The sequence below is a fragment of the Melopsittacus undulatus genome, chromosome 1, assembly GCF_012275295.1.
Source record: "Melopsittacus undulatus isolate bMelUnd1 chromosome 1, bMelUnd1.mat.Z, whole genome shotgun sequence".
In the NCBI taxonomy this organism is placed as follows: domain Eukaryota; kingdom Metazoa; phylum Chordata; class Aves; order Psittaciformes; family Psittaculidae; genus Melopsittacus; species Melopsittacus undulatus.
Window position 1 is genome coordinate 35,914,780 of NC_047527.1, and position 14,862 is coordinate 35,929,641.

Genomic DNA, 14,862 nt, shown 5'->3' on the forward strand with positions numbered 1-14,862 from the left:
TAGTTGTTGCTAAAAAGTGTTTACACAAAGTAAAAGATTTTTCAGCTTCTCACATCTACAAACCAGGGAGTAGACCTGGGAACAAAAGAAGACAGGAGACACAGACCGAAAATCTCAGGCTGAACCCATGAGATATGAATTTCCATATAATACATTCGATAGCTCAGCTGGTAGAGCGGAGGACTGTAGGCTCCTTGCACGGCCATCCTTAGGTCGCTGGTTCAACTCCGGCTCGAAGGAGTGCCCTTTTGGCTCTGGAACACGCCCTGGGGCACCTCTGCCTTTTGGCCCTGCCCACCTGCCTCACCTTCAAGGCCTGCACAGCCTTCAGCTCTTGCCCTTGCTGAGGAAGATGAACCAAGCAAAGCAGTTCTGGTGAACCCTGGGCAGGGGACAGTGGCACCTGAGCAACACCATGAGTTGTCAGCAGTCACCACTAGCTGAAAACGGAGTTCGGTGGCTGGGACCGTGGGAGCCAGGTGGATGGGAGACCCAGGCTTTGGTTGCTGGAGAGGCTGGGTCAGGCCTGTGTGCCTGGGAGGGGAGAGGACCTCAGGGCAAGGCCACGGGCTGGGGAATTAGCTCAAGTGGTAGAGCGCTCGCTTAGCATGTGAGAGGTAGCGGGATCGATGCCCGCATTCTCCAGAGCTTTTCATTTCACTTGCCTGGATAATGGGCCCTTTCCTGGGGGTTCTATCTCCTGATTAGGTTCTGGGGAAATGATGATGAAATGCCTGGCTTTTACAGAGCAGGGTGACATACACGACTGCATTAAACGTAGTAACAGCAGCTTAACATAGGAATTTATCTTCTCCCGCTTTGATTGCCCGCCGTCAAATGTCATCTCCAGCACTGTATGCAGATCCGCAGTGCCCCGCGGAGGATAGACATGGATGAATTTGAGCAGCCACACAGCAGAGACACCAAAATAACCACCATGAAATTGAGAGATTTCTCTTTGCGGATGGTCTCAGAAAAGCGGGCATTTTCTGCTCGCAGACAGAGTTTGGAGGGCTTACGTATGTTTTTTCTCATCTTGCAGGAGTAGGTTACGGACTCAAGGAATATGTGTCCATTTGCCTAGAACCTGATGGGAGGGCAAAAGGCAATCCAGTGTCAGTGAATCAAGGGAAGCAGGAGAAGAACTTAAGGATGGCGAGTTTGGTGTTGAGGAGAGTCCGCGTGTTGATGACATCCCAGGAGGTTGTGTATCCATTCTGTTTGTGCATTTGGAAGATGTGACGGGCTAAAGGGTTGAGCAAATGTTGTGAGAATTGAGCCGAGGCTGTTTGAATCAGGCTGTTGGAATGGAGGCATCCTACTGCACTGCAGCTTGGGCAGTGTTGGGTGAGTGTGCAATGGGCGAGGTCCTGGGCAGTGCCCCTATGATTCCTTCGATAGCTCAGCTGGTAGAGCGGAGGACTGTAGGCTCCTTGCACGGCCATCCTTAGGTCGCTGGTTCAACTCCGGCTCGAAGGAGTGCCCTTTTGGCTCTGGAACACGCCCTGGGGCACCTCTGCCTTTTGGCCCTGCCCACCTGCCTCACCTTCAAGGCCTGCACAGCCTTCAGCTCTTGCCCTTGCTGAGGAAGATGAACCAAGCAAAGCAGTTCTGGTGAACCCTGGGCAGGGGACAGTGGCACCTGAGCAACACCATGAGTTGTCAGCAGTCACCACTAGCTGAAAACGGAGTTCGGTGGCTGGGACCGTGGGAGCCAGGTGGATGGGAGACCCAGGCTTTGGTTGCTGGAGAGGCTGGGTCAGGCCTGTGTGCCTGGGAGGGGAGAGGACCTCAGGGCAAGGCCACGGGCTGGGGAATTAGCTCAAGTGGTAGAGCGCTCGCTTAGCATGTGAGAGGTAGCGGGATCGATGCCCGCATTCTCCAGAGCTTTTCATTTCACTTGCCTGGATAATGGGCCCTTTCCTGGGGGTTCTATCTCCTGATTAAGGTTCTGGGGAAATGATGATGAAATGCCTGGCTTTTACAGAGCAGGGTGACATACACGACTGCATTAAACGTAGTAACAGCAGCTTAACATAGGAATTTATCTTCTCCCGCTTTGATTGCCCGCCGTCAAATGTCATCTCCAGCACTGTATGCAGATCCGCAGTGCCCCGCGGAGGATAGACATGGATGAATTTGAGCAGCCACACAGCAGAGACACCAAAATAACCACCATGAAATTGAGAGATTTCTCTTTGCGGATGGTCTCAGAAAAGCGGGCATTTTCTGCTCGCAGACAGAGTTTGGAGGGCTTACGTATGTTTTTTCTCATCTTGCAGGAGTAGGTTACGGACTCAAGGAATATGTGTCCATTTGCCTAGAACCTGATGGGAGGGCAAAAGGCAATCCAGTGTCAGTGAATCAAGGGAAGCAGGAGAAGAACTTAAGGATGGCGAGTTTGGTGTTGAGGAGAGTCCGCGTGTTGATGACATCCCAGGAGGTTGTGTATCCATTCTGTTTGTGCATTTGGAAGATGTGACGGGCTAAAGGGTTGAGCAAATGTTGTGAGAATTGAGCCGAGGCTGTTTGAATCAGGCTGTTGGAATGGAGGCATCCTACTGCACTGCAGCTTGGGCAGTGTTGGGTGAGTGTGCAATGGGCGAGGTCCTGGGCAGTGCCCCATGATTCCTTCGATAGCTCAGCTGGTAGAGCGGAGGACTGTAGGCTCCTTGCACGGCCATCCTTAGGTCGCTGGTTCAACTCCGGCTCGAAGGAGTGCCCTTTTGGCTCTGGAACACGCCCTGGGGCACCTCTGCCTTTTGGCCCTGCCCACTTGCCTCACCTTCAAGGCCTGCACAGCCTTCAGCTCTTGCCCTTGCTGAGGAAGATGAACCAAGCAAAGCAGTTCTGGTGAACCCTGGGCAGGGGACAGTGGCACCTGAGCAACACCATGAGTTGTCAGCAGTCACCACTAGCTGAAAACGGAGTTCGGTGGCTGGGACCGTGGGAGCCAGGTGGATGGGAGACCCAGGCTTTGGTTGCTGGAGAGGCTGGGTCAGGCCTGTGTGCCTGGGAGGGGAGAGGACCTCAGGGCAAGGCCACGGGCTGGGGAATTAGCTCAAGTGGTAGAGCGCTCGCTTAGCATGTGAGAGGTAGCGGGATCGATGCCCGCATTCTCCAGAGCTTTTCATTTCACTTGCCTGGATAATGGGCCCTTTCCTGGGGGTTCTATCTCCTGATTAGGTTCTGGGGAAATGATGATGAAATGCCTGGCTTTTACAGAGCAGGGTGACATACACGACTGCATTAAACGTAGTAACAGCAGCTTAACATAGGAATTTATCTTCTCCCGCTTTGATTGCCCGCCGTCAAATGTCATCTCCAGCACTGTATGCAGATCCGCAGTGCCCCGCGGAGGATAGACATGGATGAATTTGAGCAGCCACACAGCAGAGACACCAAAATAACCACCATGAAATTGAGAGATTTCTCTTTGCGGATGGTCTCAGAAAAGCGGGCATTTTCTGCTCGCAGACAGAGTTTGGAGGGCTTACGTATGTTTTTTCTCATCTTGCAGGAGTAGGTTACGGACTCAAGGAATATGTGTCCATTTGCCTAGAACCTGATGGGAGGGCAAAAGGCAATCCAGTGTCAGTGAATCAAGGGAAGCAGGAGAAATACTTAAGGATGGCGAGTTTGGTGTTGAGGAGAGTCCGCGTGTTGATGACATCCCAGGAGGTTGTGTATCCATTCTGTTTGTGCATTTGGAAGATGTGACGGGCTAAAGGGTTGAGCAAATGTTGTGAGAATTGAGCCGAGGCTGTTTGAATCAGGCTGTTGGAATGGAGGCATCCTACTGCACTGCAGCTTGGGCAGTGTTGGGTGAGTGTGCAATGGGCGAGGTCCTGGGCAGTGCCCTATGATTCCTTCGATAGCTCAGCTGGTAGAGCGGAGGACTGTAGGCTCCTTGCACGGCCATCCTTAGGTCGCTGGTTCAACTCCGGCTCGAAGGAGTGCCCTTTTGGCTCTGGAACACGCCCTGGGGCACCTCTGCCTTTTGGCCCTGCCCACCTTGCCTCACCTTCAAGGCCTGCACAGCCTTCAGCTCTTGCCCTTGCTGAGGAAGATGAACCAAGCAAAGCAGTTCTGGTGAACCCTGGGCAGGGGACAGTGGCACCTGAGCAACACCATGAGTTGTCAGCAGTCACCACTAGCTGAAAACGGAGTTCGGTGGCTGGGACCGTGGGAGCCAGGTGGATGGGAGACCCAGGCTTTGGTTGCTGGAGAGGCTGGGTCAGGCCTGTGTGCCTGGGAGGGGAGAGGACCTCAGGGCAAGGCCACGGGCTGGGGAATTAGCTCAAGTGGTAGAGCGCTCGCTTAGCATGTGAGAGGTAGCGGGATCGATGCCCGCATTCTCCAGAGCTTTTCATTTCACTTGCCTGGATAATGGGCCCTTTCCTGGGGGTTCTATCTCCTGATTAGGTTCTGGGGAAATGATGATGAAATGCCTGGCTTTTACAGAGCAGGGTGACATACACGACTGCATTAAACGTAGTAACAGCAGCTTAACATAGGAATTTATCTTCTCCCGCTTTGATTGCCCGCCGTCAAATGTCATCTCCAGCACTGTATGCAGATCCGCAGTGCCCCGCGGAGGATAGACATGGATGAATTTGAGCAGCCACACAGCAGAGACACCAAAATAACCACCATGAAATTGAGAGATTTCTCTTTGCGGATGGTCTCAGAAAAGCGGGCATTTTCTGCTCGCAGACAGAGTTTGGAGGGCTTACGTATGTTTTTTCTCATCTTGCAGGAGTAGGTTACGGACTCAAGGAATATGTGTCCATTTGCCTAGAACCTGATGGGAGGGCAAAAGGCAATCCAGTGTCAGTGAATCAAGGGAAGCAGGAGAAGAACTTAAGGATGGCGAGTTTGGTGTTGAGGAGAGTCCGCGTGTTGATGACATCCCAGGAGGTTGTGTATCCATTCTGTTTGTGCATTTGGAAGATGTGACGGGCTAAAGGGTTGAGCAAATGTTGTGAGAATTGAGCCGAGGCTGTTTGAATCAGGCTGTTGGAATGGAGGCATCCTACTGCACTGCAGCTTGGGCAGTGTTGGGTGAGTGTGCAATGGGCGAGGTCCTGGGCAGTGCCCTATGATTCCTTCGATAGCTCAGCTGGTAGAGCGGAGGACTGTAGGCTCCTTGCACGGCCATCCTTAGGTCGCTGGTTCAACTCCGGCTCGAAGGAGTGCCCTTTTGGCTCTGGAACACGCCCTGGGGCACCTCTGCCTTTTGGCCCTGCCCACCTGCCTCACCTTCAAGGCCTGCACAGCCTTCAGCTCTTGCCCTTGCTGAGGAAGATGAACCAAGCAAAGCAGTTCTGGTGAACCCTGGGCAGGGGACAGTGGCACCTGAGCAACACCATGAGTTGTCAGCAGTCACCACTAGCTGAAAACGGAGTTCGGTGGCTGGGACCGTGGGAGCCAGGTGGATGGGAGACCCAGGCTTTGGTTGCTGGAGAGGCTGGGTCAGGCCTGTGTGCCTGGGAGGGGAGAGGACCTCAGGGCAAGGCCACGGGCTGGGGAATTAGCTCAAGTGGTAGAGCGCTCGCTTAGCATGTGAGAGGTAGCGGGATCGATGCCCGCATTCTCCAGAGCTTTTCATTTCACTTGCCTGGATAATGGGCCCTTTCCTGGGGGTTCTATCTCCTGATTAGGTTCTGGGGAAATGATGATGAAATGCCTGGCTTTTACAGAGCAGGGTGACATACACGACTGCATTAAACGTAGTAACAGCAGCTTAACACAGGAATTTATCTTCTCCCGCTTTGATTGCCCGCCGTCAAATGTCATCTCCAGCACTGTATGCAGGTCTGCAGTGCCCCGCGGAGGATAGACATGGATGAATTTGAGCAGCCACACAGCAGAGACACCAAAATAACCACCATGAAATTGAGAGATTTCTCTTTGCGGATGGTCTCAGAAAAGCGGGCATTTTCTGCTCGCAGACAGAGTTTGGAGGGCTTACGTATGTTTTTTCTCATCTTGCAGGAGTAGGTTACGGACTCAAGGAATATGTGTCCATTTGCCTAGAACCTGATGGGAGGGCAAAAGGCAATCCAGTGGCAGTGAATCAAGGAAAGCAGGAGAAGAACTTAAGGATGGCGAGTTTGGTGTTGAGGAGAGTCCGCGTGTTGATGACATCCCAGGAGGTTGTGTATCCATTCTGTTTGTGCATTTGGAAGATGTGACGGGCTAAAGGGTTGAGCAAATGTTGTGAGAATTGAGCCGAGGCTGTTTGAATCAGGCTGTTGGAATGGAGGCATCCTACTGCACTGCAGCTTGGGCAGTGTTGGGTGAGTGTGCAATGGGCGAGGTCCTGGGCAGTGCCCCATGATTCCTTCGATAGCTCAGCTGGTAGAGCGGAGGACTGTAGGCTCCTTGCACGGCCATCCTTAGGTCGCTGGTTCAACTCCGGCTCGAAGGAGTGCCCTTTTGGCTCTGGAACACGCCCTGGGGCACCTCTGCCTTTTGGCCCTGCCCACTTGCCTCACCTTCAAGGCCTGCACAGCCTTCAGCTCTTGCCCTTGCTGAGGAAGATGAACCAAGCAAAGCAGTTCTGGTGAACCCTGGGCAGGGGACAGTGGCACCTGAGCAACACCATGAGTTGTCAGCAGTCACCACTAGCTGAAAACGGAGTTCGGTGGCTGGGACCGTGGGAGCCAGGTGGATGGGAGACCCAGGCTTTGGTTGCTGGAGAGGCTGGGTCAGGCCTGTGTGCCTGGGAGGGGAGAGGACCTCAGGGCAAGGCCACGGGCTGGGGAATTAGCTCAAGTGGTAGAGCGCTCGCTTAGCATGTGAGAGGTAGCGGGATCGATGCCCGCATTCTCCAGAGCTTTTCATTTCACTTGCCTGGATAATGGGCCCTTTCCTGGGGGTTCTATCTCCTGATTAGGTTCTGGGGAAATGATGATGAAATGCCTGGCTTTTACAGAGCAGGGTGACATACACGACTGCATTAAACGTAGTAACAGCAGCTTAACATAGGAATTTATCTTCTCCCGCTTTGATTGCCCGCCGTCAAATGTCATCTCCAGCACTGTATGCAGATCCGCAGTGCCCCGCGGAGGATAGACATGGATGAATTTGAGCAGCCACACAGCAGAGACACCAAAATAACCACCATGAAATTGAGAGATTTCTCTTTGCGGATGGTCTCAGAAAAGCGGGCATTTTCTGCTCGCAGACAGAGTTTGGAGGGCTTACGTATGTTTTTTCTCATCTTGCAGGAGTAGGTTACGGACTCAAGGAATATGTGTCCATTTGCCTAGAACCTGATGGGAGGGCAAAAGGCAATCCAGTGTCAGTGAATCAAGGGAAGCAGGAGAAGAACTTAAGGATGGCGAGTTTGGTGTTGAGGAGAGTCCGCGTGTTGATGACATCCCAGGAGGTTGTGTATCCATTCTGTTTGTGCATTTGGAAGATGTGACGGGCTAAAGGGTTGAGCAAATGTTGTGAGAATTGAGCCGAGGCTGTTTGAATCAGGCTGTTGGAATGGAGGCATCCTACTGCACTGCAGCTTGGGCAGTGTTGGGTGAGTGTGCAATGGGCGAGGTCCTGGGCAGTGCCCTATGATTCCTTCGATAGCTCAGCTGGTAGAGCGGAGGACTGTAGGCTCCTTGCACGGCCATCCTTAGGTCGCTGGTTCAACTCCGGCTCGAAGGAGTGCCCTTTTGGCTCTGGAACACGCCCTGGGGCACCTCTGCCTTTTGGCCCTGCCCACCTTGCCTCACCTTCAAGGCCTGCACAGCCTTCAGCTCTTGCCCTTGCTGAGGAAGATGAACCAAGCAAAGCAGTTCTGGTGAACCCTGGGCAGGGGACAGTGGCACCTGAGCAACACCATGAGTTGTCAGCAGTCACCACTAGCTGAAAACGGAGTTCGGTGGCTGGGACCGTGGGAGCCAGGTGGATGGGAGACCCAGGCTTTGGTTGCTGGAGAGGCTGGGTCAGGCCTGTGTGCCTGGGAGGGGAGAGGACCTCAGGGCAAGGCCACGGGCTGGGGAATTAGCTCAAGTGGTAGAGCGCTCGCTTAGCATGTGAGAGGTAGCGGGATCGATGCCCGCATTCTCCAGAGCTTTTCATTTCACTTGCCTGGATAATGGGCCCTTTCCTGGGGGTTCTATCTCCTGATTAGGTTCTGGGGAAATGATGATGAAATGCCTGGCTTTTACAGAGCAGGGTGACATACACGACTGCATTAAACGTAGTAACAGCAGCTTAACATAGGAATTTATCTTCTCCCGCTTTGATTGCCCGCCGTCAAATGTCATCTCCAGCACTGTATGCAGATCCGCAGTGCCCCGCGGAGGATAGACATGGATGAATTTGAGCAGCCACACAGCAGAGACACCAAAATAACCACCATGAAATTGAGAGATTTCTCTTTGCGGATGGTCTCAGAAAAGCGGGCATTTTCTGCTCGCAGACAGAGTTTGGAGGGCTTACGTATGTTTTTTCTCATCTTGCAGGAGTAGGTTACGGACTCAAGGAATATGTGTCCATTTGCCTAGAACCTGATGGGAGGGCAAAAGGCAATCCAGTGTCAGTGAATCAAGGGAAGCAGGAGAAGAACTTAAGGATGGCGAGTTTGGTGTTGAGGAGAGTCCGCGTGTTGATGACATCCCAGGAGGTTGTGTATCCATTCTGTTTGTGCATTTGGAAGATGTGACGGGCTAAAGGGTTGAGCAAATGTTGTGAGAATTGAGCCGAGGCTGTTTGAATCAGGCTGTTGGAATGGAGGCATCCTACTGCACTGCAGCTTGGGCAGTGTTGGGTGAGTGTGCAATGGGCGAGGTCCTGGGCAGTGCCCCATGATTCCTTCGATAGCTCAGCTGGTAGAGCGGAGGACTGTAGGCTCCTTGCACGGCCATCCTTAGGTCGCTGGTTCAACTCCGGCTCGAAGGAGTGCCCTTTTGGCTCTGGAACACGCCCTGGGGCACCTCTGCCTTTTGGCCCTGCCCACTTGCCTCACCTTCAAGGCCTGCACAGCCTTCAGCTCTTGCCCTTGCTGAGGAAGATGAACCAAGCAAAGCAGTTCTGGTGAACCCTGGGCAGGGGACAGTGGCACCTGAGCAACACCATGAGTTGTCAGCAGTCACCACTAGCTGAAAACGGAGTTCGGTGGCTGGGACCGTGGGAGCCAGGTGGATGGGAGACCCAGGCTTTGGTTGCTGGAGAGGCTGGGTCAGGCCTGTGTGCCTGGGAGGGGAGAGGACCTCAGGGCAAGGCCACGGGCTGGGGAATTAGCTCAAGTGGTAGAGCGCTCGCTTAGCATGTGAGAGGTAGCGGGATCGATGCCCGCATTCTCCAGAGCTTTTCATTTCACTTGCCTGGATAATGGGCCCTTTCCTGGGGGTTCTATCTCCTGATTAGGTTCTGGGGAAATGATGATGAAATGCCTGGCTTTTACAGAGCAGGGTGACATACACGACTGCATTAAACGTAGTAACAGCAGCTTAACATAGGAATTTATCTTCTCCCGCTTTGATTGCCCGCCGTCAAATGTCATCTCCAGCACTGTATGCAGATCCGCAGTGCCCCGCGGAGGATAGACATGGATGAATTTGAGCAGCCACACAGCAGAGACACCAAAATAACCACCATGAAATTGAGAGATTTCTCTTTGCGGATGGTCTCAGAAAAGCGGGCATTTTCTGCTCGCAGACAGAGTTTGGAGGGCTTACGTATGTTTTTTCTCATCTTGCAGGAGTAGGTTACAGACTCAAGGAATATGTGTCCATTTGCCTAGAACCTGATGGGAGGGCAAAAGGCAATCCAGTGGCAGTGAATCAAGGAAAGCAGGAGAAGAACTTAAGGATGGCGAGTTTGGTGTTGAGGAGAGTCCGCGTGTTGATGACATCCCAGGAGGTTGTGTATCCATTCTGTTTGTGCATTTGGAAGATGTGACGGGCTAAAGGGTTGAGCAAATGTTGTGAGAATTGAGCCGAGGCTGTTTGAATCAGGCTGTTGGAATGGAGGCATCCTACTGCACTGCAGCTTGGGCAGTGTTGGGTGAGTGTGCAATGGGCGAGGTCCTGGGCAGTGCCCCATGATTCCTTCGATAGCTCAGCTGGTAGAGCGGAGGACTGTAGGCTCCTTGCACGGCCATCCTTAGGTCGCTGGTTCAACTCCGGCTCGAAGGAGTGCCCTTTTGGCTCTGGAACACGCCCTGGGGCACCTCTGCCTTTTGGCCCTGCCCACCTTGCCTCACCTTCAAGGCCTGCACAGCCTTCAGCTCTTGCCCTTGCTGAGGAAGATGAACCAAGCAAAGCAGTTCTGGTGAACCCTGGGCAGGGGACAGTGGCACCTGAGCAACACCATGAGTTGTCAGCAGTCACCACTAGCTGAAAACGGAGTTCGGTGGCTGGGACCGTGGGAGCCAGGTGGATGGGAGACCCAGGCTTTGGTTGCTGGAGAGGCTGGGTCAGGCCTGTGTGCCTGGGAGGGGAGAGGACCTCAGGGCAAGGCCACGGGCTGGGGAATTAGCTCAAGTGGTAGAGCGCTCGCTTAGCATGTGAGAGGTAGCGGGATCGATGCCCGCATTCTCCAGAGCTTTTCATTTCACTTGCCTGGATAATGGGCCCTTTCCTGGGGGTTCTATCTCCTGATTAGGTTCTGGGGAAATGATGATGAAATGCCTGGCTTTTACAGAGCAGGGTGACATACACGACTGCATTAAACGTAGTAACAGCAGCTTAACATAGGAATTTATCTTCTCCCGCTTTGATTGCCCGCCGTCAAATGTCATCTCCAGCACTGTATGCAGATCCGCAGTGCCCCGCGGAGGATAGACATGGATGAATTTGAGCAGCCACACAGCAGAGACACCAAAATAACCACCATGAAATTGAGAGATTTCTCTTTGCGGATGGTCTCAGAAAAGCGGGCATTTTCTGCTCGCAGACAGAGTTTGGAGGGCTTACGTATGTTTTTTCTCATCTTGCAGGAGTAGGTTACGGACTCAAGGAATATGTGTCCATTTGCCTAGAACCTGATGGGAGGGCAAAAGGCAATCCAGTGGCAGTGAATCAAGGGAAGCAGGAGAAGAACTTAAGGATGGCGAGTTTGGTGTTGAGGAGAGTCCGCGTGTTGATGACATCCCAGGAGGTTGTGTATCCATTCTGTTTGTGCATTTGGAAGATGTGACGGGCTAAAGGGTTGAGCAAATGTTGTGAGAATTGAGCCGAGGCTGTTTGAATCAGGCTGTTGGAATGGAGGCATCCTACTGCACTGCAGCTTGGGCAGTGTTGGGTGAGTGTGCAATGGGCGAGGTCCTGGGCAGTGCCCCATGATTCCTTCGATAGCTCAGCTGGTAGAGCGGAGGACTGTAGGCTCCTTGCACGGCCATCCTTAGGTCGCTGGTTCAACTCCGGCTCGAAGGAGTGCCCTTTTGGCTCTGGAACACGCCCTGGGGCACCTCTGCCTTTTGGCCCTGCCCACTTGCCTCACCTTCAAGGCCTGCACAGCCTTCAGCTCTTGCCCTTGCTGAGGAAGATGAACCAAGCAAAGCAGTTCTGGTGAACCCTGGGCAGGGGACAGTGGCACCTGAGCAACACCATGAGTTGTCAGCAGTCACCACTAGCTGAAAACGGAGTTCGGTGGCTGGGACCGTGGGAGCCAGGTGGATGGGAGACCCAGGCTTTGGTTGCTGGAGAGGCTGGGTCAGGCCTGTGTGCCTGGGAGGGGAGAGGACCTCAGGGCAAGGCCACGGGCTGGGGAATTAGCTCAAGTGGTAGAGCGCTCGCTTAGCATGTGAGAGGTAGCGGGATCGATGCCCGCATTCTCCAGAGCTTTTCATTTCACTTGCCTGGATAATGGGCCCTTTCCTGGGGGTTCTATCTCCTGATTAGGTTCTGGGGAAATGATGATGAAATGCCTGGCTTTTACAGAGCAGGGTGACATACACGACTGCATTAAACGTAGTAACAGCAGCTTAACATAGGAATTTATCTTCTCCCGCTTTGATTGCCCGCCGTCAAATGTCATCTCCAGCACTGTATGCAGATCCGCAGTGCCCCGCGGAGGATAGACATGGTTGAATTTGAGCAGCCACACAGCAGAGACACCAAAATAACCACCATGAAATTGAGAGATTTCTCTTTGCGGATGGTCTCAGAAAAGCGGGCATTTTCTGCTCGCAGACAGAGTTTGGAGGGCTTACGTATGTTTTTTCTCATCTTGCAGGAGTAGGTTACGGACTCAAGGAATATGTGTCCATTTGCCTAGAACCTGATGGGAGGGCAAAAGGCAATCCAGTGGCAGTGAATCAAGGGAAGCAGGAGAAGAACTTAAGGATGGCGAGTTTGGTGTTGAGGAGAGTCCGCGTGTTGATGACATCCCAGGAGGTTGTGTATCCATTCTGTTTGTGCATTTGGAAGATGTGACGGGCTAAAGGGTTGAGCAAATGTTGTGAGAATTGAGCCGAGGCTGTTTGAATCAGGCTGTTGGAATGGAGGCATCCTACTGCACTGCAGCTTGGGCAGTGTTGGGTGAGTGTGCAATGGGCGAGGTCCTGGGCAGTGCCCCATGATTCCTTCGATAGCTCAGCTGGTAGAGCGGAGGACTGTAGGCTCCTTGCACGGCCATCCTTAGGTCGCTGGTTCAACTCCGGCTCGAAGGAGTGCCCTTTTGGCTCTGGAACACGCCCTGGGGCACCTCTGCCTTTTGGCCCTGCCCACTTGCCTCACCTTCAAGGCCTGCACAGCCTTCAGCTCTTGCCCTTGCTGAGGAAGATGAACCAAGCAAAGCAGTTCTGGTGAACCCTGGGCAGGGGACAGTGGCACCTGAGCAACACCATGAGTTGTCAGCAGTCACCACTAGCTGAAAACGGAGTTCGGTGGCTGGGACCGTGGGAGCCAGGTGGATGGGAGACCCAGGCTTTGGTTGCTGGAGAGGCTGGGTCAGGCCTGTGTGCCTGGGAGGGGAGAGGACCTCAGGGCAAGGCCACGGGCTGGGGAATTAGCTCAAGTGGTAGAGCGCTCGCTTAGCATGTGAGAGGTAGCGGGATCGATGCCCGCATTCTCCAGAGCTTTTCATTTCACTTGCCTGGATAATGGGCCCTTTCCTGGGGGTTCTATCTCCTGATTAGGTTCTGGGGAAATGATGATGAAATGCCTGGCTTTTACAGAGCAGGGTGACATACACGACTGCATTAAACGTAGTAACAGCAGCTTAACACTAGGAATTTATCTTCTCCCGCTTTGATTGCCCGCCGTCAAATGTCATCTCCAGCACTGTATGCAGATCTGCAGTGCCCCGCGGAGGATAGACATGGATGAATTTGAGCAGCCACACAGCAGAGACACCAAAATAACCACCATGAAATTGAGAGATTTCTCTTTGCGGATGGTCTCAGAAAAGCGGGCATTTTCTGCTCGCAGACAGAGTTTGGAGGGCTTACGTATGTTTTTTCTCATCTTGCAGGAGTAGGTTACGGACTTAAGGAATATGTGTCCATTTGCCTAGAACCTGATGGGAGGGCAAAAGGCAATCCAGTGGCAGTGAATCAAGGAAAGCAGGAGAAGAACTTAAGGATGGCGAGTTTGGTGTTGAGGAGAGTCCGCGTGTTGATGACATCCCAGGAGGTTGTGTATCCATTCTGTTTGTGCATTTGGAAGATGTGACGGGCTAAAGGGTTGAGCAAATGTTGTGAGAATTGAGCCGAGGCTGTTTGAATCAGGCTGTTGGAATGGAGGCATCCTACTGCACTGCAGCTTGGGCAGTGTTGGGTGAGTGTGCAATGGGCGAGGTCCTGGGCAGTGCCCCTATGATTCCTTCGATAGCTCAGCTGGTAGAGCGGAGGACTGTAGGCTCCTTGCACGGCCATCCTTAGGTCGCTGGTTCAACTCCGGCTCGAAGGAGTGCCCTTTTGGCTCTGGAACACGCCCTGGGGCACCTCTGCCTTTTGGCCCTGCCCACTTGCCTCACCTTCAAGGCCTGCACAGCCTTCAGCTCTTGCCCTTGCTGAGGAAGATGAACCAAGCAAAGCAGTTCTGGTGAACCCTGGGCAGGGGACAGTGGCACCTGAGCAACACCATGAGTTGTCAGCAGTCACCACTAGCTGAAAACGGAGTTCGGTGGCTGGGACCGTGGGAGCCAGGTGGATGGGAGACCCAGGCTTTGGTTGCTGGAGAGGCTGGGTCAGGCCTGTGTGCCTGGGAGGGGAGAGGACCTCAGGGCAAGGCCACGGGCTGGGGAATTAGCTCAAGTGGTAGAGCGCTCGCTTAGCATGTGAGAGGTAGCGGGATCGATGCCCGCATTCTCCAGAGCTTTTCATTTCACTTGCCTGGATAATGGGCCCTTTCCTGGGGGTTCTATCTCCTGATTAGGTTCTGGGGAAATGATGATGAAATGCCTGGCTTTTACAGAGCAGGGTGACATACACGACTGCATTAAACGTAGTAACAGCAGCTTAACATAGGAATTTATCTTCTCCCGCTTTGATTGCCCGCCGTCAAATGTCATCTCCAGCACTGTATGCAGATCCGCAGTGCCCCGCGGAGGATAGACATGGATGAATTTGAGCAGCCACACAGCAGAGACACCAAAATAACCACCATGAAATTGAGAGATTTCTCTTTGCGGATGGTCTCAGAAAAGCGGGCATTTTCTGCTCGCAGACAGAGTTTGGAGGGCTTACGTATGTTTTTTCTCATCTTGCAGGAGTAGGTTACGGACTCAAGGAATATGTGTCCATTTGCCTAGAACCTGATGGGAGGGCAAAAGGCAATCCAGTGTCAGTGAATCAAGGGAAGCAGGAGAAGAACTTAAGGATGGCGAGTTTGGTGTTGAGGAGAGTCCGCGTGTTGATGACATCCCAGGAGGTTGTGTATCCATTCTGTTTGTGCATTTGGAAGA

At 53.0% G+C, this 14,862-nt stretch overlaps 1 protein-coding gene and 18 non-coding genes across 19 annotated transcripts in view; 18 read left to right on the forward strand and 1 right to left on the reverse strand.

Annotated features, from left to right (window-relative positions):
* Positions 1–14,862, reverse strand: part of DNAJC5B (DnaJ heat shock protein family (Hsp40) member C5 beta) — a 42,564-nt gene that overhangs the window by 15,736 nt on the left and 11,966 nt on the right. The gene's annotated exons all lie outside the window — the stretch shown is intronic.
* Positions 1,392–1,479, forward strand: TRNAY-GUA (transfer RNA tyrosine (anticodon GUA)). Its single transcript is given in 2 exon segments — positions 1,392–1,428; positions 1,444–1,479. It is a non-coding gene; the product is annotated as a tRNA-Tyr (tRNA).
* On the forward strand, positions 2,631–2,718 carry TRNAY-GUA (transfer RNA tyrosine (anticodon GUA)). The gene is given in 2 exon segments: positions 2,631–2,667; positions 2,683–2,718. It is a non-coding gene; the product is annotated as a tRNA-Tyr (tRNA).
* Positions 3,869–3,956, forward strand: TRNAY-GUA (transfer RNA tyrosine (anticodon GUA)). Its single transcript is given in 2 exon segments — positions 3,869–3,905; positions 3,921–3,956. It is a non-coding gene; the product is annotated as a tRNA-Tyr (tRNA).
* On the forward strand, positions 5,108–5,195 carry TRNAY-GUA (transfer RNA tyrosine (anticodon GUA)). Its single transcript is given in 2 exon segments — positions 5,108–5,144; positions 5,160–5,195. It is a non-coding gene; the product is annotated as a tRNA-Tyr (tRNA).
* TRNAY-GUA (transfer RNA tyrosine (anticodon GUA)) lies at positions 6,346–6,433 on the forward strand. The gene is given in 2 exon segments: positions 6,346–6,382; positions 6,398–6,433. It is a non-coding gene; the product is annotated as a tRNA-Tyr (tRNA).
* Positions 6,766–6,838, forward strand: TRNAA-AGC (transfer RNA alanine (anticodon AGC)). Its single transcript has one exon. It is a non-coding gene; the product is annotated as a tRNA-Ala (tRNA).
* TRNAY-GUA (transfer RNA tyrosine (anticodon GUA)) lies at positions 7,584–7,671 on the forward strand. Its single transcript is given in 2 exon segments — positions 7,584–7,620; positions 7,636–7,671. It is a non-coding gene; the product is annotated as a tRNA-Tyr (tRNA).
* On the forward strand, positions 8,005–8,077 carry TRNAA-AGC (transfer RNA alanine (anticodon AGC)). Its single transcript has one exon. It is a non-coding gene; the product is annotated as a tRNA-Ala (tRNA).
* TRNAY-GUA (transfer RNA tyrosine (anticodon GUA)) lies at positions 8,823–8,910 on the forward strand. Its single transcript is given in 2 exon segments — positions 8,823–8,859; positions 8,875–8,910. It is a non-coding gene; the product is annotated as a tRNA-Tyr (tRNA).
* TRNAA-AGC (transfer RNA alanine (anticodon AGC)) lies at positions 9,243–9,315 on the forward strand. The gene has a single exon. It is a non-coding gene; the product is annotated as a tRNA-Ala (tRNA).
* TRNAY-GUA (transfer RNA tyrosine (anticodon GUA)) lies at positions 10,061–10,148 on the forward strand. The gene is given in 2 exon segments: positions 10,061–10,097; positions 10,113–10,148. It is a non-coding gene; the product is annotated as a tRNA-Tyr (tRNA).
* Positions 10,482–10,554, forward strand: TRNAA-AGC (transfer RNA alanine (anticodon AGC)). The gene has a single exon. It is a non-coding gene; the product is annotated as a tRNA-Ala (tRNA).
* On the forward strand, positions 11,300–11,387 carry TRNAY-GUA (transfer RNA tyrosine (anticodon GUA)). Its single transcript is given in 2 exon segments — positions 11,300–11,336; positions 11,352–11,387. It is a non-coding gene; the product is annotated as a tRNA-Tyr (tRNA).
* Positions 11,720–11,792, forward strand: TRNAA-AGC (transfer RNA alanine (anticodon AGC)). The gene has a single exon. It is a non-coding gene; the product is annotated as a tRNA-Ala (tRNA).
* Positions 12,538–12,625, forward strand: TRNAY-GUA (transfer RNA tyrosine (anticodon GUA)). The gene is given in 2 exon segments: positions 12,538–12,574; positions 12,590–12,625. It is a non-coding gene; the product is annotated as a tRNA-Tyr (tRNA).
* Positions 12,958–13,030, forward strand: TRNAA-AGC (transfer RNA alanine (anticodon AGC)). The gene has a single exon. It is a non-coding gene; the product is annotated as a tRNA-Ala (tRNA).
* TRNAY-GUA (transfer RNA tyrosine (anticodon GUA)) lies at positions 13,778–13,865 on the forward strand. Its single transcript is given in 2 exon segments — positions 13,778–13,814; positions 13,830–13,865. It is a non-coding gene; the product is annotated as a tRNA-Tyr (tRNA).
* On the forward strand, positions 14,198–14,270 carry TRNAA-AGC (transfer RNA alanine (anticodon AGC)). The gene has a single exon. It is a non-coding gene; the product is annotated as a tRNA-Ala (tRNA).